Genomic DNA, 26514 nt, shown 5'->3' on the forward strand with positions numbered 1-26514 from the left:
TCCACATGTGGCCAGGCCCTGGCTGCGATTTGCAGAGAGGAGGTTGCGGACACACAGCCGCAGATCATCCCACTGCTTTCTGTAGTCACGTACAGTGTGTGGTGTTGTCCCCACCGCAGAGACCTTTTGCGCCACCTCCTCCCATACATTTTTCTTGTGGATTTGAGCTGCCTGGCGCAGGTCTACGAAGAAAACTACGTCAGCCTGCTCCACCAGGGTGTCCGCTAGCATGTTCAGCTCCTCGTTGCTGAAACGTGGCTTTCGCTGCTGCACTGTGCCTTTCCTCGTAGCCATGGTCCTCAGCTTGCTAACACACTGCACAGTTCTCTGGTCCAGGCGCTGTAGGCAGAGGATTGCAATGTATTGTGTTTTTAAAGATGGCCGCCAGTTCATTTCCCATTCCAGCACAATGACGTAGCTTCCGGTGCCGGTATTGTCGGTATCGGGGGATGCTGGTTCTTACGGCATCGAGGATGCTGGGGCCTGCGGCATCGATGATGCCGCTATCAGGGGTTTGGAGTGCCTTACCAGCATGCCGGTGCTGCCGTTTCCGGCATGCCGGAATGCGAGTGCACGCTGACTCAGAATTAACTGTTGATTCTGGCAGCAGTGCAACATGGAGACGGTTGCACCAGCATGCCGGTATTTTTTTTTTTTTTTAGCGGCCAACTCGTAATGAAGCCCACTCAGTCCTAGAAAATGGAAACTTTGACGATGGGAAAGGGTATATGAGTGGATTCCATCGATATTTTATGCCTGTTAATTTTGTCTGTATGTGAGTTGACCAGTTCAAGGGGACCTTATCTACTAATATTGGGTGTAGATACAGCTGCAGCATTTAGCTGGTGTAAAGACTGGAGGGGCAGTATCTGTGCTTCTGCCATCTATATGGTTGGGACAAAGGCACAGAGCACCCCAGCTAAAATGTTCTATATGGTAGCTTGGACGAGCAACTAAGGATTGAGCACTCAGGAGGTGATGCAGGCAGGTTCTTAAGTACAGCGAGTCCCCATGCCCCCACAAAAGAATGCCCACACACTATGTTCGGTGATAACACAGCTTCTTTATATAAAATAATATTCAGTAATATATATACACATAAATAATAACACTTTGTACTCATGCCATAATATTCAAAGCATGACAAATGTATGCATTCTATGTGATACCACACAATACTTAAATTCAGTAATACATGCACCAACTGCAGAATAGTTTCAATTAGGCATGTGAATTCTTAAGTGGGGTGTAACAGCATAGATTAGGGAAGAAAGGCCGGTTAGTTATGAACAGTGGCAGAATGCTTTCATTAGACTAGATTCACAATTATGTGTGAGGATCCCCCCACCTGGGTAACCTGAAAAGGAAAAGTTAGGGAATAACTTATATTGGGTCTCATTACGACCCTGGCGCTAAGTGAAAAACGATGGCGGTAAATGGTTACCGCCATCGTTTTCCGCCAGGTCCGATCATGACCCATGACCGTTAACTACGATGCCATTAGCGGCATCGTAGTTAACGCTGCCACTAACTGCTCTAAGGGTGCACGCGACCGGCCACACCGAAAGGTACTCAAATGCCGACCCAAGTGGACATGCACCTAACACCATCACCCAGCCCGTTAAGTACCTTACCGCCATGGTGCTAATTACGCCATCGCGAACCAACCGTAAAGGGCCATGTAAAGTGAATGCATCTGCCACAGGTGCACAGAAACAGCACAGGTGAAGGCAATACAGATTCAGGAAGTACAAAAAGAGCACACCCACCCCTTCCCACACCCAGTCACACTCCACAATGATACCAATACGACTAGCAATGTTGGGGCTGGAGGACCTGATAGCAATGCATGTTCTACAACAGCAACAACAACAACAGGCAGCACAGAGGAGACGCAGGAGGAGAAGGAGGGCAAGGCAGGCCCAGCAAGCCCCACCAGCACAGCCAGTGCCACCACGCAGGCAGCCCCCAATCCCACGCATCAGAGCCAATCCATTCAACCTCACTGCTGAGCAGATCTACACCCTGTACCGTTTGGACCGGGACACCATCACCGCCATCGTAGACATGATACACAACGACATCGTCAGCATGATAGAAACTCCAACCGCCACCCCCCCCCTACTGAAGGTAGTGTCTGTACTCCACTTCCTGGCCACAGGCACCTACCATCACACAGTGGGGCACTTGCATGGCATTTCACAACCATTATTCTCACGAACACTCATCCAAGTGCTCAATGCCCTCCTCAAGCACACAGACGACCACATCTCATTACCATGGACTGCCCAGGACATTGCAAACACCAAAGTGGGTTTCCATGCACTAGCCGGCATACCCGGTTGCATTGGTGCCATCGACTGCACCCATGTGGAATTGGTGGTTCCACGTGCCATGGAGGTACCGTACCGCAACCGGAAACAGTTCCACTCAATCAACGTGCAAATGGTCTGTGACTCCAACAAGATCATCACACATTGTTGTGCCCGATTCCCCGGATCAACCCATGATTCTATGGTCCTGAGGAACTCCACAATACCACGCTACATGGAGCGACATGCAGGCCCAAGATCCTGGCTACTCGGTGAGTCCAATGTCATGGAAGTGGGCAGGTGAATGACGTACCGATGCATACTCCACCTGGCTGAAAGGGGAGGGGGATGATGCATACTCCACCTGGCTGAAAGGGGGGGGGGAATGATGCATACTCCACCTGGCTGTGAGTAACACAGAGAACGGAGACAGAGGATGGGCACTCACAATGTACTCAACCCCTCTGCATACATTGAGTGATGGCATGCAAAACAGGCCATGGGAGCCATGAGCATATACTGGTTGCATTGTGTGAATCAATTAGTGCATGTAGAAGTGAGCCAAAGTAACAGTTGGATGCAAGCCATGTTGGCACATCATGTTCTTGATCAGACGACATGACTGACACATACATTCTCGCCTACATACAGGTGATGCAGGCTATCCCCTGAAGAGGTGGCTCCTTACACCAGTCCGTAACCCGCAGAACCAGCACGAGGAGGACTTCAACCGTGCCCATACACGTACTCGTTTGGTCATAGAGCAGACATTCGGCCTATTGAAGGCACGGTTCCGAAGCCTCGGCAGGTCTGGTGGGGCACTCCTGTACCACCATGAGAAGGTGGCAAAGATCGTCATGGCATGTGTCATGCTACACAATATGTGCGTCAGACGGAATGTGCCCCTGCCCCCTGACGCAGAACTGCAACCACCTGACGATGAGGAGGGTGCAGATGGGGCGGCACCCCATGGAGGAGGCGATGCACAGGAGGGGCGTGCAATGCGCCAAAGTATCATCGACCACTGCTTCTAGCACACATGGCTGGTGTGAATCACATGGAGACTGCACTTGGGGCACCGTGTGTCTCTGGGACATGCACACTGTGGACTGTACACCAATAAAGCACACATACGCAATGAAAATGTCCACACATTTCATTTTGGGAAAGAAAAAAGTGTATTTAAACTATGAAACGTCGTGACACACCCCCTCCCCCCTCCCCCTGCACACCCCAACACACCCCCTCCCCCCTCCCCCCTGCACACCCCAACAAACCCCCTCCCCCCTCCCCCCTGCACACCCCAACACACCCCCTCCCCCCTCCCCCCTGCACACCCCAACACCCCCCCTCCCCCCTCCCCCCTACACACCCCAACACACCCCATGTAGGTGTCAACAGATGCCTGTGACAGTGGGCACAGGCTGTTACAAGCCCCCTCTCCTGGCCCCCGGGGCACCCCTGGCTGTGGAGCGCAGGTTACGTCCGTAACGTCGGACGGGGCTGCTCTGTGCAGAACTGGCAGTGGAGGATGTCCCTGCCTGCCCCCGTGCATGCACGTCCTGTAGGGTGTGGGTGAGCTCAGTGAGCGCACGACGCAAGCCAGCAAGTTCAGCACAGATGTCCCTGGACATGGCCTGCATGGCATCCCTCAGGGTGGCAGTGCTCTGCGCAACTTCGGTCTTAGGGTCTCCGTGGCCTTTTCAATGGTTGCCCTAGCCCCCACACATTCCGCGGCATGCTCAGCCAGCATCGTGGACAGTTGTTGCTGCCGTTCTGTGATGTCCTCGAGGGACTGCTGCCCCTGCTGGCCCATGGCCAGTGCTGGTGGAGTGATGGAGGGGCTGCTCCCCTCCTGTGGACTGAGGACTGGGCATGGGGTAGAAGGCCACTCCTCTACCTCTGTGTGCCCCTGTGTGTGATCCTCATGGGGGCTGGCGTCTGACAAACAGGGGGAATGTAGTAGGTCAGTGGGGCTTCTGACTTCGTGCTCCTCAATGTCTGAGTCTGAACATGCAGCTATTGAAGCTGTCTCACCCATGTTGCTGCTGGCCGCTGACCCGGTGCCTTCTGTGGCAGGCAATTTTGGTAGAGGTGGAGCAGCTGCTGCTGGCCTGCTGACTACAGGGGTGCTTGCCGGTGGGACGTCCGGTATGCTTGCAGTGGGTCCTGCTTGTTGTGGGGTCTGCCTCACTGCAGCTGAGGTCGAGGGTGCGGGGACGGTATAATTGGCCTTCTTGGCTCTCTTCGTCGCAGGGGTGTCCTGGTCCTCGGGGTGTGAATCTGTGCCTGTGGTGGAGCAAAGGAGGGAGGGCTTTATTGATGGGTCTGCAGACTTTGGAATGACAATGATAGACATTATTCTGTTCAGTAGATGAGGCAGATTTCAGGCAGGGCCATGCAGGTTGTCTCCTTTTAGTGTGGAATGTGGATGCAGGTATGCGGGTGCCAGCAGTGTATACAGGGTGGTGCTCGCATGTGGCTATGGGCAGTGTGGAAATGTGTTGCATTTACACTCTAGGTCAACCTTGTGCTACACATGAATGGACTGCAGTGACTATGGCATGTCTTGTTTGAGGCACCTACCTTCATCGCCTGATGTCGGAGCTCCCCTTTCAATCCCTCCGACGCCTTCAATGGCTTCCATGCCAATCGTGGTTGCACAAATCTCCTCCCACGGTTGGAGTTTTAGTGGGGATTCCGACCCTCCACCGGTACCCATTGCAAGGTTGCGGTTCGCAGAGATGACCGCTCTGACCCGTATGCGGAGGTCGTCCCAGCGCTTCCTGCACTGCTGTGGGGTGCAGGGTACGGTCCACACCGCGCTGACGCGCTCGGCCACCAGGGCCCAGATGGCCTTCTTTTTCCCTATCGCTGTCCTGGTCATTTCAGGGGAGAAAACGACAGCTGCGTTGCCTTGCAGGGTCTCCGCAAGCATGCAGAGTTCCTCCCGGCTGAATCTTTCCTGGCGCTGGCGGTCACATGCCTTCTTAACAGCTTTAGGCATTTTTGGGTAGTTGGATGGGTGGGTGATTGGTTGGGACAGGTGTCAGGGTTGGATCTGGTGTTGTTCGGTAGGATGGCAATGGATTGTGTTTTTAAAGATGGCCGACGTGCTGTTTCCCGTTCCAGCGCGATGACGCTATTTCCGGTCCTGCTTTTTACGGCCACCGCAAATTACGGTGGCCGCTAATTACGGTGGCCGCTAATTACGGTGGCCGCTACTTACGGTGGCGGAAGTGCGCCTTGCTCGCTTTACGATGCCGGTAGGGGCCTTTTCTGCCATGGCGTTAATTGCATTACCGCCATGCCGTAATGCTCGTGCGCGATGGGTCGTTATGTGGCGCTCTTTACGCCATCGGCCCACGGCGTAAACGCTCATTACGCCATGGCGGTAATGACGGAAGATTACCGCCTGGGTCGTAATGAGGCCCATTGTCTTTTACAGCCCAATCCAAAAACGTACAATTACACTCTACTTTCTTTTTAAGGGTTATACCACCCCAAGGTACCTAAGAGGCCACAGGAGAACAGGATCCCAGTAAATCCTGGGATCTTTGGACACTTATGAGGCTTGAAGATTCTCTTCCTCGCCACAGTACCTTTGGAGAACTGTTGAGTTCATAGCTTCATCTGAAGTTTACCATCCTTCCCTCTGAATCAAGCGCATTGTGGGTTATTTCTCCAGGTGGGATGTTTCTTCTTCTAAGTGAGCCCCCTCTGCATTCACGACAGCACATACTGGGAGAATTACGGTGGCCGCTAATTATGGTGGCCGCTAATTACGGTGGCCGCTACTTACGGTGACGGAAGTGCGCCTTGCTCGCTTTACGATGCCGGTAGGGGCCTTTTCCGCCATGGCGTTAATTGCATTACCGCCATGCCGTAATGCTCGTGCGCGATGGGTCGTAATGTGGCGCTCTTTACGCCATCGGCCCACGGCGTAAACGCTCATTACGCCATGGCGGTAATGACGGAAGATTACCGCCTGGGTCGTAATGAGGCCCATTGTCTTTTACAGCCCAATCCAAAAACGTACAATTACACTCTACTTTCTTTTTAAGGGTTATACCACCCCAAGGTACCTAAGAGGCCACAGGAGAACAGGATCCCAGTAAATCCTGGGACCCTTGGACACTTATGAGGCTTGAAGATTCTCTTTCTCGCCACAGTACCTTTGGAGAACTGTTGAGTTCAGAGCTTCATCTGAAGTTTACCATCCTTCCCTCTGAATCAAGCGCATTGTGGGTTATTTCTCCAGGTGGGATGTTTCTTCTTCTAAGTGAGCCCCCTCTGCATTCACGACAGCACATACTGGGAGAGGAAATATGGTAATATGCACTTCTCAGCAATAAAACATCCACACAATGCAAGGGTCTAATGTAAGACCTTGAAAATTAACATGACAAATGTTTTCCTTTTCTCATATATGGCATTGGTTACGATACAGCAGGAAACTGCATCACCCAAGATGTCTTATTCATACTAAAGATGCTCACACACTTGGAAGAGCTGTGGGTCTCTGGCGCTCTATATCTGGCCCTCTTCCAACTGTCTCGTGGCAAGATTGGTTGACATTGTTGTGTTCCGTCCTTGTATCATTGCATGGCTTCGTAAAAAAAGCCACTGTTTCAGAAAGTGCAGTGCATCTAATTGCCTGGGCACAATGAAAACTGAAAAAGATAGAAATGATGCACTTGAGTTCAAATCTGACCTAACCAAATAGTCTTTAGGTAATTAACTCTACCAATTCTACACTATTAAATCTGCCTCATTATATCAATACCAGCATATTGCTTTAGAAATCTAATAAATACAAATACAATATTGTAAACTAGTAACTTATGTTATGCAATGTTGATTTCCACCGCTCTGCAAGAAAGTGGACGGGGTTAGTTAGTGAGGAAAGAATGATCTGATAGGACCAGAACCAGGAAAAACTGGCATCTGTGTGTGTTGGCTTGGAGATGGTAGTTTGCGTGCACTGACTTGTATCTGTATGGGTGAGGTCCAATGCCTGGGATGTTTTCTGTGTGGCTGCATGTTGTGCTGGGGTGTGTCTGTGTGTTTTATGTGCAGATTGCTGGTATTTAGGGTTGTGCGCACTGGCTTGTTGTATCCGTACAGGTAATGTCCAATGTCTGGGATGTTTCTTTGTGACTGTTTGTTATATTATATTGACCCACCTATACCTGAATACACTGTATTGCTAAATTATTCGTTTTTACCCACAATAGCTGTGCTTATCCAATTGACTACTTTCCCTGTCCATTGTGTGCTCAGCCTGAATTGTATTGTTGCAGCAACCTTATTTACCTGTCATAGTTTCTTAACTATCACATTCCAATTTCAGCGTGTTGCATCCCGCCTACGGTGTCGTGCCCTGTACCTTGATGTACACCCTCTTGTATTGCAATCAATTAATATTACTGCACCTAAAATCTCATGTCGCCTCCCAGTATTTTGCACCCAGCATCCAAGTGTATACCTAACTGTGCTGCATCTAGCCTGTGGTGCTCCGCCTAACATTTAGGTGCACCTTTCATTGTGTTGCTTCCTGCCTCTTGTACTGCAACCCGTTTTTCACAGCATACCCCATTGTACTGCATCTAGCCTGAGCAGCCCCCAGCATATCATTGAATACCTTATTGTTGAACCAGTTACCGCTAACATTGCAAGTGGTAGTCTACCTATCATTTGATAATTTTGCTCGCTGCCTCCTACCCACTTTGTGCTATCCTTGAATGTTGCATCTTGACTATCCTTGGTGCTAATTTTGAATGTTGCATCTTGCCAAACTTGTACTAATTCTGAGCCAAATTGACTATGGACTAGCCTGCTCTATTGTAATCATACTCAATATAAGTGCCTAGATGACCTCACTCTGTTATTTCCAGTATATGTGACCCCATCATGTTCAATCCATGCTGTGATGTAAATAGGAACTTATATGACTGAACCTAGTTAATAATTGAACGCTACTGAGCCATGTTTATGCCTCCTGTAATCCTCTTGTGCCTCATTATTCTACCTAGCTTATTGTCCTCATCCATAATGGCCCATAAAGATACGAGCAAGGACTTCCAACCAGCCTACGCTGACTTCTGCCCATCGCCTTGCACACATAGTATTTCCTTATCCACGTCCTTCACATTACCACTATCTGACAACATTCCCCATCACTATTCCTACCAGCCTGTCACCTAGAAACACCCAATAGGCTTATCTCACCAACATTCTGCCACTCTCATCCTTTCACAACCACATGATGGATCAATCTCTTTGCTACAAGACCCACACCTAATCAACCCTGCCCAACTAAGACTAGGAGCTTAGGACTATGCTCAAGACTACAGCCTGGACATATAGTATCCAACCACAACCACAACACTACTACTAAACGCCACTCTACTAGAACCAAAACATTCAATGCCTCTATCAGCTCGAACAACAACGTACCTATGCATAGTGATCCCACATATCATACGGAAGCCAAGTCACAGAATCCTAACTCCTTGATTAAGGGTGCTCTCAAAAATGCTAGATCCATATCAGCCCACACCCTAGATGTAGCAGATATCATAACCTCTAACGACTTGGACTTTCTTGCCATAACGGAGACTCGACTCCATGCAGCGTCAAGGCCCTCCCTTGCTCTTGCCTTTCCAGATTGATATACCATAAATCGATTGGACAGAGAATTAGCAAAAGGTGGAAGTGTAGTAGTTATTGCTAAAACCACACATAATATAAGGCCTATACCTAACCTAACACTCCCTTCAGGGGAAGTACTATCCATCAAGCTGCCCATTTTAGCTTCTCGAATGCTCACCATTCACCTCACATATAGACCTCCCGGCCCTACCTCCACCTTTGAAGAAGACATTACTCTTCTCCTCTCCAACAACACTAAACATAGCTTTCAGATCTTATTATTAGGCAACTTTAATCTAGGCTTTCAGGACCCCAAAGACGACAAAGCATCTAACCTTACCAACCCGATCTCTGAATTAGGCTTCACACATCGCACCACCGTTCCCACACATAACAAAGGAAGAACCTTAGACTGGTTGGCCGTCCTAAACTGTGACATTAATATCCTCTCCAACACACCCTGCGCATGGATGGACCACCACCTTATCCCATTTACTATCACAAAAGACAACCTACTGGACCAGCAAACACCCATTGCTCCACCAGCATGTACGAGAAACAATCGAAACATAACTGTGGAGAAATGACTTCCTCTACTACAGCCGATCAATTACTTCATGCCTTCAAACTCTGACCCTACTGCCCTAGTAGACCTATATAACCGTACCCTGCTCAATGCTATCAATACCATAGCAACACTCACAATGTGCAAAGCTAAACCCATGCACATCTAAATTCTTTGTTCACCCCTGTTTAAAAATATTATGCAAGAACAAGAGAAATGCAGAATCGTCTTGGAAAAACTCCCTTCAGCCACTTACCAGAACACATTTACTATAGCATCCAATAATTATAAAGAAGCTATTCTCCAAAAAAATAAACACCTTCAATGGTAGAATGATCAAAGCCAAATCTAGTATGAAAGAGCTCTTCAACATTCTAAGAGAGCTAGAATCCCCCTCTCATCTACCTGACACCTGTATTAAAGGCACCACATGGTGCACTAACATTCAGAAGGCCTTACTTGACAAAATATCGATGTTACAAACTAAAAGAGTCCAAAAGATGCAATATATTCCCTGACACAGCCCAACCCCCACCATCAAGTAAACAACCAAACATTCATGACATGTTCAACTTCACACCCCTCTCCATTAAAGAGATAGAGGACATAATCTCCAAGTTGAAACCGTCAAGAAGCCAGGGAGACATTTGTCCAGCACCGATCATCAAGGATGTAGCAAAGCACATGGCCCCCTTTATCACACCTGTAATTAACGCCTCATTCGAATCAAGCATAGTCCCCACCAATTTGAAAGATGCGTTCTTCCCCTCCTAACAAAAAATAAAAACACTTTATACCCACACATCCCCACTAACTACAGGCCTATTAATACAGTGCCATTTCTCTTAAAAATCTTGGACAGAGCAGCATACTTGCAGATTCAGAACCATCTAGAAAATCACAAACTCCTGAGCCTCAGACAATCAGGCATCCGACCAAAACATGGCACAGAAACGGCCCTGATTGACCTCAAGACTCAAATGGCCAACTTAAAAGACAATGGCAAACTCGCCCTCTTACTTCCATTAGACCTTTTGGCTGCATTTGAGTTGGTTAACCACAAGGTCTTATGAAACCACCTCTCATCAGCAGCTTACTTCTCCGACAAAGCAAATGCCTGAATTCAATCCTTTCTAAACAATAGATCCATTAGGGTCTTTGCACCTTTGGCTTCTGCTGACCCAGCTCCAGCCACATGCAGAGTCCCTTTGGGTTCCTGTGTATCACCAACACTATATAATGTGTTTACAAAACCTCTGTTTGACGACACAAATTATGCAGATGACACCCAAATACACATCCCTATTACTGGGGATTACATTAAAGACACCAAAATCCTAAACAACATCTACCTCATCATACAAGCATGGATGGCTAAACACAGACTTTGCCTCAACAATGACAAGACAGAGTTACTCCTATTAGGCTCCCAATCCAGAATTAACAAACTTGACAGACAATACTTATCTTTCAATATTGACGGCAATAACATAATGGTATTTAAGGATGTCAAAACGATAGGCATTTACCAAGACTCATCACTTACCATGACCAGACAAATCAACACATTAGCCTCCTCCACTGCCTACACCTGCAAGTTAATCAACGCATGCAGACCTTTTCTGTCTACATCTAACTGTACTTCCATAGCCAGAGCCTTAGTTCTCTCCAAAATGGACTACTGTAATGCACTCTACCTAGGCACAAGCCTATGCAACCTCAACAAGCTGCAAGTAATACAAATAAATGCCCTCAGATCAGCATTGAACCTCCCTAGGTCTCAACATATCTCGTACACAAGACGGAGCACCCAGTGGCTCTCTGTCAACCAAAGGATAGAGTACAAAACTCTATAACTTACACATAAGTGCCTCGCCAACCTGGCTCCTAGCTATCTGACTGACAACTTCACCCAAAATACCTCAGCACGTCCCACTAGATCTGCCCAAGCTCACTGTATAAAGATCCCCAGGTTTAAGCTCCAGAAAGTGGGGGGCAACAGCTTCCCCGTACTAGCCACCAAAATGTGGAACACCCTACCACCTACATTAATAATAGAACCCTCCTTCCATCTATTCAGAAAAAAATCTAAAACTTGTCTTCTATCGCAAGAAGTCTAAGTATCCCACACTCACCCTAACGTCAATGGTAACTTCTGCTTGTGTCTACCACTCTCTACCTGTAATAAACTGTCTTGCACAAATGCACCATATGCATCTGTTAGCACTGCGTCTTGTATCATATGTACGCGTAAAAAATGCACCTATGTAACAACCTGACTGTAACTAATGTACCATATGTAACTGTAAGTACTGCGGTTTGTATCATGTGTATCTATAAAAAATTCACCCATGTAACTGTAAATAATGCGTCTTGCATCATATGTACCTGCAAGAAATGCGCCCAAATGCCCCAGGGCTCGGTGCGCTATATAAATAAATGAATAAAATGGCTAAACTTCACAATTCTATCTAAGTGTGATGCATGGTTAATATTCTTAATTCTATCTGAATGGGATGTGTGGCTAATCTTAACAATTCTATCTAGGTCTGGCGCATTGTTAAACTTCATAATTCTCTCTAAGTGTGATGCATGGTTAATATACACAGCTCTATCTAGAAGTGATGCATGGTGGAACTTCACAATTCTTTCTAAGTGTGATGCATAGTTAATATTCACAATTCTGTCTAAGTGTGGCAACTGGCTAAACTTCTCCTTTCACTCTAAGTGTAACACATGGTCAATCTTCACATTTCACTATAAGTGTGATGCATGGCTAAACTTCACATTTCACTCTAAGTGTGATGCATGGTAAATATTCTCAATTCTATCTGTATGTGATGCGTGGATAATCTTTGCGATTCTATCTAAGTCTGACACATAGTTAAACTTCACAATTCTCTCTAAGTGTGACGCATGGTTAAACATCACTATTCTCGGGGGGAAGGCTCAGGAGCAAAATGCTCACCTTGGAAGCAAGACGACACGGAGCAACACAGATTCGATCCCCGGAACTGTGCTTAGAAACCTCTGGGTATTAAGCGCGTTTTAAATAACCCATCATATCAGATCATATCATAGCGTGATGCATTCATAATCTCCACAACTCATTTTAAGTGAGACGCATGGCTAATTATCACTTTTCACTCTAAGTGTGACACATGGTTAAACTTCACCTGCACAGAGCGTGAACTCCTAAATCGGAGGCACAACAGTAAATGCAAAACTTCTAGAATTGAGATATCTGGATAGAGGGAAAACACCTAAGTATGGGACACATCAGTAGAAAAAACTACCTAAAGGTTGTTACACAGCAGTAATAGGAATAATTGTAAGAGCTTTCTAATTTTGGGATGCTATGTTATGTAGGTAAGAAGAGTTTTTTTTTTTTGGAATATAGTGATTGCTGTACTTCCCACCCAGACCACATTTTCCTTGTCAGTCACTTCTGGTTGATGGCTGGCTACTGACTTTCCAAGCAAACATGGGCAAACATGGACTGGAGCTGCTTTTTCAGGAGCTGCCCTTTGCCTTGGGACTCTTATCAAAAAGGGGTGCACAGGCAGTGGCTGCGCTGGGGGTTGTTCTCAAAAGGGTTACTCTTGCCAATCAGGGCCCTGGGGCGGGTTTCTACAGGAAAGGAAGTTGGTCAGGGTTCCACCTGGCATGGAGCTACTGCACGAAGGAACACCTGACTGCTTCACCCAATTGCTAAGGTCTGGGTGGGGAAAGTATAAAAGCCAGAAACAAGCAAAGGAATACAGCACCAAGACAGGCCACTCCACAGGCACAAGGGCACAGAAAAAGGGCTGGGAGACACAAGGAAACTACTTATAAATCCCTCTAAAATCAGCAAATATCCTAAAAACAACAATTGCAATATAATCACAAATCCCTCCAAAAAGGCACACATATTCTATCGAAAATTGGACTCAAATCAAAGGAAAGCCCTCACAAGGCACTTATCAGGCCCTAGTACCTATGAGCAAATGGTCTCTGTGCAGGAAGGTTGCACATTACATTCAGGAAGGGAGAGGTAAGCAGTGAAAGATGGCCTCCAGAACAGAGGCAAAGGGACACCTAATTGCCTCAGCCAATTGCTAAAAGGCTGGTTGGGGAAAGTAAAAAAGCCAGAAACAAACAAAAAACAGCACCAAGACAGGCCACTCCACAGGCACAACAGCACAGAAAACGGGCTGGAAGACAAAAGGAAACTACTAATAAATCCCTCTAATAATCAGAAAATAGCCCCAAAAAACGATTGCAATATTTCACAAATCCCTACAAAAAGGCACACATATTCTATCCAAAATCAGACTGGAATCTAAGGAAAGCCCTCACAAGGCACCTATCAGGCCGTAGGACCGATGACCAAATGGACTCTGTGCTGGAAGGTGCAGCCTTAAATTCAGGAAGTTCACGACTTTGTGTTTAGAACTGTTTACATGTGGAACCAGAATTGACCTTTAATTTCCTGTCAATCTCGAGCTGCAGACATTAAATGTGGAGGGAAGATGGGAGGTATAGTTTGCAAACTTGCATGTGCACACTTAAAATCCTGCTTCCCCGGCCTAAATCTGCATATGTATCCAATATGCCCCCATGCAGAAATAATGTAATTTGTTTCATAATGTCATAATGTCAATGGGTGTACTCTGTTCCTCTATGCCTTTGGGCCGCATGCATTCAGATAAATAATACCCTTACTCTTTGTAACCAACACCAAATGTTTTAGAATAGCACTCCCATCAGCCCCACTGAGGAAATGCAATGGGAGTGCTGATGAGGTTGACATTTGAAAACCTCCTGACATGCAGGTACATCTTCAAGTCCTACTTCCCTGGCATCTGTATGTGTACAGTATGTGTAGTAAATCAATGTGTTTAGTAAAGTTTCATCATTTTAATTGATGTGACCATTTCCCCACAGGTCTATCCCCCAACTATTTTTTTTGCCATGCACAGACATAATTGACGAGTTCGTGGGCCTCATTACAGGTCCGGCGGTAGCACTGGGGCCTTCTGACCCCGGCGGCCAGGAATTCAGGCACCAGTAATTTTATAAGTCCCCATTCCCACGCACTCCATAGGAATGGGGACCATGGAAGCACCGGCACCGCTAACAATGGTGCTGGTGCTTCCGTGAAACTCTGCGGGTGGGTGCCATTCCGCCCGCCAGGTCTGACCATGGCGGGCAGGACGGAACCTGCCCATAGATTCGTATTGTGCACGTCCAGAAACAACGCTGCCGATAGGCTTACCAGCACTGTTGTTTCCGGGCCAGCACACTCATAATGAGGCCCTGTGTCTTTGTTTTTTATTCGAAGGTAGTAATGCATGAATATATTTCAGGTGGTGATCTATAATAAATCAAAAAATACAGTACATAAAGTAATAATACATGAGTAAATGGGTCTGCACTTACTTTGAGGAGTACTACCTGTAGTGGGGCTTAGCGGTATGTCTGGGAGAGTTGTTGTGTGTTGGCCTGAGGTGGATGTGAGAAATTACTGAACAATGTGAGAGATAGGAAGGGGTCGAATGGAGTCACTCCTGCTACCAGGGATGCCAGTGCGTTAATATTTTCTTTTCTGTGTTTGGGGGGATCCCCATGAAAAAAGCATGCATAAAGATAAATAGGGAGGATCTAAGAGTAAGAGGGACCCGTGGTGTGCTGTTTTAGCCAAAACTGATGTTCATATGCCTTTTTTGATACTGGTAAAACTACACCACATATTTCAAAAGTATCGTCTCACCCAGATAACGGCTGCAGATGTTAACAATGACCTCAACATCTACCGGGCTCATGTCCCATGGTGGTTATACAGGCAAGGAGGCGTCAGTGTTTTTCTTCTTTGTAACTATGGGACAGGGTGAGGAATTCCCTGCTACCATGGGGAACTGCAGTGGCAAGGGATTGCAAGCAGAAATCAAGTTTACTGGGGTGGCAAAGTCCAGTAGACAGGTTTTCAGTGATGTGGGGGAAGTTTGCAAGGGTGATGCTCTCAATGGGATAGAGGTTGTGAGACTACCCAGGAGAATGTACTGAGGTGGGCAAATGTCTGATTGGGTGGTCAGGGTGTAGATCACAGGATGGGGTATAGGGAGGGTTAGTAAAGGGGTGGAAGGGTAGCAGTCTGGTGACCACTGGTGGTACCATTTGGTGGATCTGCACTGCTGGGGGAAAGTAATGGAATGTTGGGGTTATGAAGGGGGCTCTTCAGGATGGAGCTATTCCTTAATGGTAGATGAATGTATATCATTTGCCCATTTTCTTTCTATGTTACCCTCTTTGGCAGGTACATTTTGTTCCTTAAGATGTATAAATGAAACTTCTGGTTGCACAGTTCTGAATATATGGTCTGCATAAAGGAGTGCTGGGTCAGTGGTCAGCCTTTCAGGTGCCACCGTTTTGTGCGTGCCCACAAATTCTTGATGCACCTGCCATTGCCAGATGCTAAAACGAATTTCTGAACTCTGACCTGGTGGGCAGGGGTTCAGAAATCGGTCTTAACAAATTGGTGTACACCGGTGGGATAGGACTGAAGGTATCCAGTGTTGCACACTAGTGAAGGCATTTCAAGTTATTCCTACCCAAGACACATAGTGACTTTGTATTGATAACTGTAAAGGGCATAGACCTATCTGATATAATGGAAACACGTACCTTTATAACCTTAAATGCTTCTAGATCAGAAACATTGAGAAAGATGTGTACTGAGAGAGGTTTACCTGCGCAAGGTACACAATTGGAAATTATTCAGAAAATCATGGAATGGCAAGAGTCACAACTCAGAGATGACCGCTCTGACCCGTATGCGGAGGTCGTCCCAGCGCTTCCTGAACTGCTGTGGGGTGCAGGGTACGGTCCACACCGCGCTGACGCGCTCGGCCACCAGGGCCCAGATGGCCTTCTTTTTCCCTATCGCTGTCCTGGTCATTTCAGGGGAGAAAACGACAGCTGCATTGCCTTGCAGGGTCTCCGCAAGCATGCAGAGTTCCTCCCGGCTGAATCTTTCCTGGCGCTGGCGGTTACATGCCTTCTTAACAGCTTTAGGCATTTTTGGGTAGTTGGATGGGTGGGTGATTGGTTGGGACAGGTGTCAGGGTTGGATCTGGTGTTGTTCGGTAGGATGGCAATGGATTGAGTTTTTAAAGATGGCCGACGTGCTGTTTCCCGTTCCAGCGCGATGACGCTATTTCCGGTCCTGCTTTTTACGGCCACCGCAAATTACGGTGGCCGCTAATTACGGTGGCCGCTAATTACGGTGGCCGCTACTTACGGTGGCGGAAGTGCGCCTTGCTCGCTTTACGATGCCGGTAGGGGCCTTTTCCGCCATGGCGTTAATTGCATTACCACCATGCCGTAATGCTCGTGCGCGATGGGTCGTAATGTGGCGCTCTTTACGCCATCGGCCCACGGCGTAAACGCTCATTACGCCATGGCGGTAATGACGGAAGATTACCGCCTGGGTCGTAATGAGGCCCATTGTCTTTTACAGCCCAATCCAAAAACGTACAATTACACTCTACTTTCTTTTTAAGGGTTATACCACCCCAAGGTACCTAAGAGGCCACAGGAGAACAGGATCCCAGTAAATCCTGGGACCTTTGGACACTTATGAGGCTTGAAGATTCTCTTCCTCGCCACAGTACCTTTGGAGAACTGTTGAGTTCATAGCTTCATCTGAAGTTTACCATCCTTCCCTCTGAATCAAGCGCATTGTGGGTTATTTCTCCAGGTGGGATGTTTCTTCTTCTAAGTGAGCCCCCTCTGCATTCACGACAGCACATACTGGGAGAATTACGGTGGCCGCTAATTACGGTGGCCGCTAATTACGGTGGCCGCTACTTACGGTGGCGGAAGTGCGCCTTGCTCGCTTTACGATGCCGGTAGGGGCCTTTTCCGCCATGGCGTTAATTGCATTACCGCCATGCCATAATGCTCGTGCGTGATGGGTCGTAATGTGGCGCTCTTTACGCCATCGGCCCACGGCGTAAACGCTCATTACGCCATGGCGGTAATGACGGAAGATTACCGCCTGGGTCGTAATGAGGCCCATTGTCTTTTACAGCCCAATCCAAAAATGTACAATTACACTCTACTTTCTTTTTAAGGGTTATACCACCCCAAGGTACCTAAGAGGCCACAGGAGAACAGGATCCCAGTAAATCCTGGGACCCTTGGACACTTATGAGGCTTGAAGATTCTCTTTCTCGCCACAGTACCTTTGGAGAACTGTTGAGTTCATAGCTTCATCTGAAGTTTACCATCCTTCCCTCTGAATCAAGCGCATTGTGGGTTATTTCTCCAGGTGGGATGTTTCTTCTTCTAAGTGAGCCCCCTCTGCATTCACGACAGCACATACTGGGAGAGGAAATATGGTAATATGCACTTCTCTGCAATAAAACATCCACACAATGCACAGGTCTAATGTAAGACCTTGAAAATTAACATGACAAATGTTTTCCTTTTCTCATATATGGCATTGGTTACGATACAGCAGGAAACTGCATCACCCAAGATGTCTTATTCATACTAAAGATGCTCACACACTTGGAAGAGCTGTGGGTCTCTGGCGCTCTATATCTGGCCCTCTTCCAACTGTCTCGTGGCAAGATTGGTTGACATTGTTGTGTTCCGTCCTTGTATCATTGCATGGCTTCGTAAAAAAAGCCACTGTTTCAGAAAGTGCAGTGCATCTAATTGCCTGGGCACAAGGAAAACTGAAAAAGATAGAAATGATGCACTTGAGTTCAAATCTGACCTAACCAAATAGTCTTTAGGTAATTAACTCTACCAATTCTACACTATTAAATTGAATTATACAGCAGCGGACATGGTACTTTGAAGCTGCATTTCCATTTCATCTGCCTCATTATATCAATACCAGCATATTGCTTTAGAAATCTAATAAATACAAATACAATATTGTAAACTAGTAACTTATGTTATGCAATGTTGATTTCCACCGCTCTGCAAGAAAGTGGACGGGGTTAGTTAGTGAGGAAAGAATGATCTGATAGGACCAGAACCAGGAAAAACTGGCATCTGTGTGTGTTGGCTTGGAGATGGTAGTTTGCGTGCACTGACTTGTATCTGTATGGGTGAGGTCCAATGCCTGGGATGTTTTCTGTGTGGCTGCACGTTGTGCTGGGGTGTGTCTGTGTGTTTTATGTGCAGATTGCTGGTATTTAGGGTTGTGCGCACTGGCTTGTTGTATCCGTACAGGTAACGTCCAATGTCTGGGATGTTTCTTTGTGACTGTTTGTTATATTATATTGACCCACCTATACCTGAATACACTGTATTGCTAAATTATTCGTTTTTACCCACAATAGCTGTGCTTATCCAATTGACTACTTTCCCTGTCCATTGTGTGCTCAGCCTGAATTGTATTGTTGCAGCAACCTTATTTACCTGTCATAGTTTCTTAACTATCACATTCCAATTTCAGCGTGTTGCATCCCGCCTACGGTTTCGTGCCCTGTACCTTGATGTACACCCTATTGTATTGCAATCAATTAATATTACTGCACCTAAAATCTCATGTCGCCTCCCAGTATTTTGCACCCAGCATCCAAGTGTATACCTAACTGTGCTGCATCTAGCCTATGGTGCTCCGCCTAACATTTAGGTGCACCTTTCATTGTGTTGCTTCCTGCCTCTTGTACTGCAACCCGTTTTTCACAGCATACCCCATTGTACTGCATCTAGCCTGAGCAGCCCCCAGCATATCATTGAATACCTTATTGTTGAACCAGTTACCGCTAACATTGCAAGTGGTAGTCTACCTATCATTTGATAATTTTGCTCGCTGCCTCCTACCCACTTTGTGCTATCCTTGAATGTTGCATCTTGACTATCCTTGGTACTAATTTTGAATGTTGCATCTTGCCAAACTTGTACTAATTCTGAGCCAAATTGACTATGGACTAGCCTGCTCTATTGTAATCATACTCAATATAAGTGCCTAGATGACCTCACTCTGTTATTTCCAGTATATGTGACCCCATCATGTTCAATCCATGCTGTGATGTAAATAGGAACTTATATGACTGAACCTAGTTAATAATTGAACGCTACTGAGCCATGTTTATGCCTCCTGTAATCCTCTTGTGCCTCATTATTCTACCTAGCTTATTGTCCTCATCCATAATGGCCCATAAAGATACGAGCAAGGACTTCCAACCAGCCTACGCTGACTTCTGCCCATCGCCTTGCACACATAGTATTTCCTTATCCACGTCCTTCACATTACCACTATCTGACAACATTCCCCCATCACTATTCCTACCAGCCTGTCACCTAGAAACACCCAATAGGCTTATCTCACCAACATTCTGCCACTCTCATCCTTTCACAACCACATGATGGATCAATCTCTTTGCTACAAGACCCACACCTAATCAACCCTGCCCAACTAAGACTAGGAGCTTAGGACTATGCTCAAGACTACAGCCTGGACATATAGTATCCAACCACAACCACAACACTACTACTAAACGCCACTCTACTAGAACCAAAACATTCAATGCCTCTATCAGCTCGAACAACAACGTACCTATGCATAGTGATCCCACATATCATACGGAAGCCAAGTCACAGAATCCTAACTCCTTGATTAAGGGTGCTCTCAAAAATGCTAGATCCATATCAGCCCACACCCTAGATGTAGCAGATATCATAACCTCTAACGACTTGGACTTTCTTGCCATAACGGAGACTCGACTCCATGCAGCGTCAAGGCCCTCCCTTGCTCTTGCCTTTACAGATTGATATACCATAAATCGATTGGACAGAGAATTAGCAAAAGGTGGAAGTGTAGTAGTTATTGCTAAAACCACACATAATATAAGGCCTATACCTAACCTAACACTCCCTTCAGGGGAAGTACTATCCATCAAGCTGCTCATTTTAGCTTCTCGAATGCTCACCATTCACCTCACATATAGACCTCCCAGCCCTACCTCCACCTTTGAAGAAGACATTACTCTTCTCCTCTCCAACAACACTAAACATAGCTTTCAGATCTTATTATTAGGCAACTTTAATCTAGGCTTTCAGGACCCCAAAGACGACAAAGCATCTAACCTTACCAACCCGATCTCTGAATTAGGCTTCACACATCGCACCACCGTTCCCACACATAACAAAGGAAGAACCTTAGACTGGTTGGCCGTCCTAAACTGTGACATTAATATCCTCTCCAACACACCCTGCGCATGGATGGACCACCACCTTATCCCATTTACTATCACAAAAGACAACCTACTGGACCAGCAAACACCCATTGCTCCACCAACATGTACGAGAAACAATCGAAACATAACTGTGGAGAAATGACTTCCTCTACTACAGCCGATCAATTACTTCATGCCTTCAAACTCTGACCCTACTGCCCTAGTAGACCTATATAACCGTACCCTGCTCAATGCTATCAATACCATAGCAACACTCACAATGTGCAAAGCTAAACCCATGCACATCTAAATTCTTTGTTCACCCCTGGTTAAAAATATTATGCAAGAACAAGAGAAATGCAGAATCGTCTTGGAAAAACTCCCTTCAGCCACTTACCAGAACACATTTACTATAGCATCCAATAATTATAAAGAAGCTATTCTCCAAAAAAATAAACACCTTCAATGGTAGAATGATCAAAGCCAAATCTAGTACGAAAGAGCTCTTCAACATTCTAAGAGAGCTAGAATCCCCCTCTCCTCTACCCGACACCTGTATTAAAGGCACCACATGGTGCACTAACATTCAGAAGGCCTTACTTGACAAAATATCGATGTTACAAACTAAAAGAGTCCAAAAGATGCAATATATTCCCTGACACAGCCCAACCCCCACCATCAAGTAAACAGCCTAACATTCATGACATGTTCAACTTCACACCCCTCTCCATTAAAGAGATAGAGGACATAATCTTCAAGTTGAAACCGTCAAGAAGCCAGGGAGACATTTGTCCAGCACCGATCATCAAGGATGTAGCAAAGCACATGGCCCCCTTTATCACACCTGTAATTAACGCCTCATTCGAATCAAGCATAGTCCCCACCAATTTGAAAGATGCGTTCTTCCCCTCCTAACAAAAAATAAAAACACTTTATACCCACACATCCCCACTAACTACAGGCCTATTAATACAGTGCCATTTCTCTTAAAAATCTTGGACAGAGCAGCATACTTGCAGATTCAGAACCATCTAGAAAATCACAAACTCCTGAGCCTCAGACAATCAGGCATCCGACCAAAACATGGCACAGAAACGGCCCTGATTGACCTCAAGACTCAAATGGCCAACTTAAAAGACAATGGCAAACTCGCCCTCTTACTTCCATTAGACCTTTTGGCTGCATTTGAGTTGGTTAACCACAAGGTCTTATGAAACCACCTCTCATCAGCAGCTTACTTCTCCGACAAAGCAAATGCCTGAATTCAATCCTTTCTAAACAATAGATCCATTAGGGTCTTTGCACCTTTGGCTTCTGCTGACCCAGCTCCAGTCACATGCAGAGTCCCTTTGGGTTCCTGTGTATCACCAACACTATATAATGTGTTTACAAAACCTCTGTTTGACGACACAAATTATGCAGATGACACCCAAATACACATCCCTATTACTGGGGATTACATTAAAGACACCAAAATCCTAAACAACATCTACCTCATCATACAAGCATGGATGGCTAAACACAGACTTTGCCTCAACAATGACAAGACAGAGTTACTCCTATTAGGCTCCCAATCCAGAATTAACAAACTTGACAGACAATACTTATCTTTCAATATTGACGGCAATAACATAATGGTATTTAAGGATGTCAAAACGATAGGCATTTACCAAGACTCATCACTTACCATGACCAGACAAATCAACACAATAGCCTCCTCCACTGCCTACACCTGCAAGTTAATCAACGCATGCAGACCTTTTCTGTCTACATCTAACTGTACTTCCATAGCCAGAGCCTTAGTTCTCTCCAAAATGGACTACTGTAATGCACTCTACCTAGGCACAAGCCTATGCAACCTCAACAAGCTGCAAGTAATACAAATACATGCCCTCAGATCAGCATTGAACCTCCCTAGGTCTCAACATATCTCGTACACAAGACGGAGCACCCAGTGGCTCTCTGTCAACCAAAGGATAGAGTACAAAACTCTATAACTTACACATAAGTGCCTCGCCAACCTGGCTCCTAGCTATCTGACTGACAACTTCACCCAAAATACCTCAGCACGTCCCACTAGATCTGCCCAAGCTCACTGTATAAAGATCCCCAGGTTTAAGCTCCAGAAAGTGGGGGGCAACAGCTTCCCCGTACTAGCCACCAAAATGTGGAACACCCTACCACCTACATTAATAATAGAACCCTCCTTCCATCTATTCAGAAAAAAATCTAAAACTTGTCTTCTATCGCAAGAAGTCTAAGTATCCCACACTCACCCTAACGTCAATGGTAACTTCTGCTTGTGTCTACCACTCTCTACCTGTAATAAACTGTCTTGCACAAATGCACCATATGCATCTGTTAGCACTGCGTCTTGTATCATATGTACGCGTAAAAAATGCACCTATGTAACAACCTGACTGTAACTAATGTACCATATGTAACTGTAAGTACTGCGGTTTGTATCATGTGTATCTATAAAAAATTCACCCATGTAACTGTAAATAATGCGTCTTGCATCATATGTACCTGCAAGAAATGCGCCCAAATGCCCCAGGGCTCGGTGCGCTATATAAATAAATGAATAAAATGGCTAAACTTCACAATTCTATCTAAGTGTGATGCATGGTTAATATTCTTAATTCTATCTGAATGGGATGTGTGGCTAATCTTAACAATTCTATCTAGGTCTGGCGCATTGTTAAACTTCATAATTCTCTCTAAGTGTGATGCATGGTTAATATACACAGCTCTATCTAGAAGTGATGCATGGTGGAACTTCACAATTCTTTCTAAGTGTGATGCATAGTTAATATTCACAATTCTGTCTAAGTGTGGCAACTGGCTAAACTTCTCCTTTCACTCTAAGTGTAACACATGGTCAATCTTCACATTTCACTATAAGTGTGATGCATGGCTAAACTTCACATTTCACTCTAAGTGTGATGCATGGTAAATATTCTCAATTCTATCTGTATGTGATGCGTGGATAATCTTTGCGATTCTATCTAAGTCTGACACATAGTTAAACTTCACAATTCTCTCTAAGTGTGACGCATGGTTAAACATCACTATTCTCGGGGGGAAGGCTCAGGAGCAAAATGCTCACCTTGGAAGCAAGACGACACGGAGCAACACAGATTCGATCCCCGGAACTGTGATTAGAAACCTCTGGGTATTAAGCGCGTTTTAAATAACCTATCATATCAGATCATATCATAGTGTGATGCATTCATAATCTCCACAACTCATTTTAAGTGAGACGCATGGCTAATTATCACTTTTCACTCTAAGTGTGACACATGGTTAAACTTCACCTGCACAGAGCGTGAACTCCTAAATCGGAGGCACAACAGTAAATGCAAAACTTCTAGAATTGAGATATCTGGATAGAGGGAAAACACCTAAGTATGGGACACATCAGTAGAATAAAACTACCTAAAGGTTGTTACACAGCAGTAATAGGAATAATTGTAAGAGCTTTCTAATTTTGGGATGCTATGTTATGTAGGTAAGAAGAGTTTTTTTTTTTTTGGAATATAGTGATTGCTGTACTTCCCACCCAGACCACATTTTCCTTGTCAGTCACTTCTGGTTGATGGCTGGCTACTGACTTTCCAAGCAAACATGGGCAAACATGGACTGGAGCTGCTTTTTCAGGAGCTGCCCTTTGCCTTGGGACTCTTATCAAAAAGGGGTGCACAGGCAGTGGCTGCGCTGGGGGTTGTTCTCAAAAGGGTTACTCTTGCCAATCAGGGCCCTGGGGCGGGTTTCTACAGGAAAGGAAGCGGGTCAGGGTTCCACCTGGCATGGAGCTACTGCACGAAGGAACACCTGACTGCTTCACCCAATTGCTAAGGTCTGGGTGGGGAAAGTATAAAAGCCAGAAACAAGCAAAGGAATACAGCACCAAGACAGGCCACTCCACAGGCACAAGGGCACAGAAAAAGGGCTGGGAGACACAAGGAAACTACTTATAAATCCCTCTAAAATCAGCAAATATCCTAAAAACAACAATTGCAATATAATCACAAATCCCTCCAAAAAGGCACACATATTCTATCGAAAATTGGACTCAAATCAAAGGAAAGCCCTCACAAGGCACTTATCAGGCCCTAGTACCTATGAGCAAATGGTCTCTGTGCAGGAAGGTTGCACATTACATTCAGGAAGGGAGAGGTAAGCAGTGAAAGATGGCCTCCAGAACAGAGGCAAAGGGACACCTAATTGCCTCAGCCAATTGCTAAAAGGCTGGTTGGGGAAAGTAAAAAAGCCAGAAACAAACAAAAAACAGCACCAAGACAGGCCACTCCACAGGCACAACAGCACAGAAAACGGGCTGGAAGACAAAAGGAAACTACTAATAAATCCCTCTAATAATCAGAAAATAGCCCCAAAAAACGATTGCAATATTTCACAAATCCCTACAAAAAGGCACACATATTCTATCCAAAATCAGACTGGAATCTAAGGAAAGCCCTCACAAGGCACCTATCAGGCCGTAGGACCGATGACCAAATGGACTCTGTGCTGGAAGGTGCAGCCTTAAATTCAGGAAGTTCACGACTTTGTGTTTAGAACTGTTTACATGTGGAACCAGAATTGACCTTTAATTTCCTGTCAATCTCGAGCTGCAGACATTAAATGTGGAGGGAAGATGGGAGGTATAGTTTGCAAACTTGCATGTGCGCACTTAAAATCCTGCTTCCCCGGCCTAAATCTGCATATGTATCCAATATGCCCCCATGCAGAAATAATGTAATTTGTTTCATAATGTCATAATGTCAATGGGTGTACTCTGTTCCTCTATGCCTTTGAGCCGCATGCATTCAGATAAATAATACCCTTACTCTTTGTAACCAACACCAAATGTTTTAGAATAGCACTCCCATCAGCCCCACTGAGGAAATGCAATGGGAGTGCTGATGAGGTTGACATTTGAAAACCTCCTGACATGCAGGTACATCTTCAAGTCCTACTTCCCTGGCATCTGTATGTGTACAGTATGTGTAGTAAATCAATGTGTTTAGTAAAGTTTCATCATTTTAATTGATGTGACCATTTCCCCACAGGTCTATCCCCCAACTATTTTTTTTGCCATGCACAGACATAATTGACGAGTTCGTGGGCCTCATTACAGGTCCGGCGGTAGCACTGGGGCCTTCTGACCCCGGCGGCCAGGAATTCAGGCACCAGTAATTTTATAAGTCCCCATTCCCACGCACTCCATAGGAATGGGGACCATGGAAGCACCGGCACCGCTAACAATGGTGCTGGTGCTTCCGTGAAACTCTGCGGGTGGGTGCCATTCCGCCCGCCAGGTCTGACCATGGCGGGCAGGACGGAACCTGCCCATAGATTCGTATTGTGCACGTCCAGAAACAACGCTGCCGGTAGGCTTACCAGCACTGTTGTTTCCGGGCCAGCACACTCATAATGAGGCCCTGTGTCTTTGTTTTTTATTCGAAGGTAGTAATGCATGAATATATTTCAGGTGGTGATCTATAATAAATCAAAAAATACAGTACATAAAGTAATAATACATGAGTAAATGGGTCTGCACTTACTTTGAGGAGTACTACCTGTAGTGGGGCTTAGCGGTATGTCTGGGAGAGTTGTTGTGTGTTGGCCTGAGGTGGATGTGAGAAATTACTGAACAATGTGAGAGATAGGAAGGGGTCGAATGGAGTCACTCCTGCTACCAGGGATGCCAGTGCGTTAATATTTTCTTTTCTGTGTTTGGGGGGATCCCCATGAAAAAAGCATGCATAAAGATAAATAGGGAGGATCTAAGAGTAAG

The sequence above is a fragment of the Ambystoma mexicanum genome, chromosome 2q (genome assembly GCF_040938575.1).
Source record: "Ambystoma mexicanum isolate Mex_15411 chromosome 2q, UKY_AmexF1_1, whole genome shotgun sequence".
In the NCBI taxonomy this organism is placed as follows: Eukaryota; Metazoa; Chordata; class Amphibia; order Caudata; family Ambystomatidae; genus Ambystoma; species Ambystoma mexicanum.